The following is a 2652-nucleotide window of genomic DNA, read 5'->3' as shown; positions in this document are numbered from 1 at the left end:
CCTCTTTATTCTCTCCTCTCCCTTTACCCTCTTCCTCTTCCTCTTGCTTCTCTCCTCTCCCTTTCAAATCTTCCTCTTGCTTCTCTCCTCCCCCTTCTTTCCACATCCTGATATTTTTCTCTTGTTCTCTCCTCTCCCTTTACCCTCTTTCTCTTTCTTCTCTACTCTCCTCTCTTTACTCTTCACGATTTTTTTTTTTGGTTCTCTCCTCTTCCTTTCCCCTCTTCCTCTTGCTTCTCTCCTCTCCTCTCTTTCCCCTTCTGTTGTCTTTTTTCTATCTTTCTCCTTCTCTTCTTTCTCCTCTTTCCTCTCTCTCTTTCTCTCTCCCTTCTCCCTTGATTTTTTTCCCATTCTTTTATTATTTTTTTCTTCTTCCTTCACCTCCTTTCTTTCTGGATTATGTTTTCCCCTCCTTCTGCTCTCCTCTCTCCTCTTACCACTTCTGTATTTCCTTTTCTCCGCCTTTTCCCCTCTCCCTGGTATTTCGTTTCTCTTCTGGCACTTCCTCTTCTCCCATCTTCCTGGAATCTCCCTTTTCTTCTCCTCCTTTCTTCCTGTAATGTGTTTTGCCTTATCCCTCTCCCCTCGCCCCGGAATGTTTTTCTTCTCCCCCTCCTTTCTTCTCCTTTCTTCTTCTTTTCCTTCTCCTTTCTTCTTCTTCTTCTTCTTCTTCTGTTTTATTCTCCTTTCTTTTTCTTCTTTTCCTTCTCCTTTCTTTTTCTTCTTTTCCTTCTCCTTTCTTCTTCTTCTTCTCCTCCTCCTCCTCTCCTTGGATTGTTTGTTCTTTCTATTTTCTCTTTTTTTTTCTTCTTTCTCCTGGAGTATTTTTCCTCCTCTTCCCTTTATTTGGAATATATATATATATATATATATATATATATATATATATATATATACATACACACACACACACACGCATTTTTTCACATATTATATCTATCTTCTCTCAATTTCTCGGATTTATTTTTCCTTTTTCGCCTTCCCCATCTTCCTCTCCCTGGATTTTCTCCCTCTCACTTCCCCCCCCACCCAAAATAAAACCTCCCCTTCCCTCGAAAATACTTTCCCCTCTTCCCTCTCCCCCCAATATCTTTTTTTTTACACCCTCTCCCCTCCACATTTCTCCCCCCTCCCCACCCTCCCTTTCCATCCTGGCCTTAAATACCCCCCCCCCCCCACCTTCTCCCCTCCCCTCCACATCTGGCCCCTCTCCTCCCCATGGACCTCCCTTCGTCCGCGAGACCCGAGTCCTTCCTCTTGCTTCTGCTGGTTTCGGCGGCCTTTCTCATGCTGCCGCTCTTGGTGCTCAGACGGTGCTGGTACTTCTGCTGCTACTACTGGTAACCGGTTCTGCTGGTACTGGTGCTGCAACTACTAGCCGGTGCTATTGGTACTAATGCTGCTGATGCTACTAGTGACCGGTGCTATTGGTACTAGTGCTGCTGATGCTACTAGTGACCGGTGCTATTGGTACTGCTACTGGTGTTACTACTAGTAACCGGTGCTACTGGTACTGGTGCTGCTGTTAGCCTACTTGTGCCCGGTGCTAAGGCTTCTGATGCTGGCGCTACTGGTAACCGGTGCTGCTGCTCCTCAAACCGGGAGCTGCAACTTCTGATGCTGCTACTTACTAGTCATGGTACAGGTGCTCCTTCTACTAATACTGCCGAAGCCGCTGTCGTTACTCCTGCTAATACCGGCGCTGGCTCTGCTGACGTGGGCGAAACGCAACACAACGCAATGGAAAACACTAATTTATTATTATTATTATTATTTTTGACAATACACTATGGTACGCTGTCAACCAAACACAACACCACAGACCGTACTAATGAATATCGCCAGCGGAGGAGAGGAAAACAGAATATTTCAGATTGAATTAACATACTTTCCTCAGTAATTTGCTAACCACACTTTCGAGAAGGCACTAAAGTTATCGTAGTGATCGTAACCTCGCCATCAGTAATAAACCAAGCACATTCCCTTCCCACATCAACCACAGGCAAAGTTCGAACCGCCAGTTTCGACTCTTTACCCGAAACACTAACCGACACAGGTGGAGGTTCACAAGCTTCGTATACAAGAGTCACACGGTTCATCACAGACTGCGTGATGAATTCTGAAGTTGAGGCGAATATTGCTGATTATTCCTACTACCAGTAATAACGGCATTAACGATAATAACACTAATGATAATGATGATAATAACCATAATACTAATGAAAATAATAATAATGATAATAATATTGATAATATTAATGATAGTAATAATAATAATGATAATAATAATAGTAACAATAATAACAATAATATTGATAATATTAATGATAGTAATAATGATAATAATAATAATAATAATGATAATAATAATCATAATAGTATGAAGAAAATCATTCGAAACAACAAAACAACAACAACAACGATAATAATAATAATAATAACGATAATAATAATGATAATAATAATAACAATAATGATAATAATAATAATAATAATAGTAATAATAATAATAATAATGACATTAACATTACTCCCGTCTATCCCTACTACTACTACTTCCAATTATGATAACATTAACAAAAAATAACAACAGCAAAAAATATCGTGGAAGCAAATATTCCTTTTGTTAATAGATTTCCGGTATGGAATTGA

This window comes from Penaeus chinensis, chromosome 1 (genome assembly GCF_019202785.1).
Source record: "Penaeus chinensis breed Huanghai No. 1 chromosome 1, ASM1920278v2, whole genome shotgun sequence".
NCBI lineage: Eukaryota > Metazoa > Arthropoda > Malacostraca > Decapoda > Penaeidae > Penaeus > Penaeus chinensis.
Note: the sequence above shows the minus strand (reverse complement) of the source record.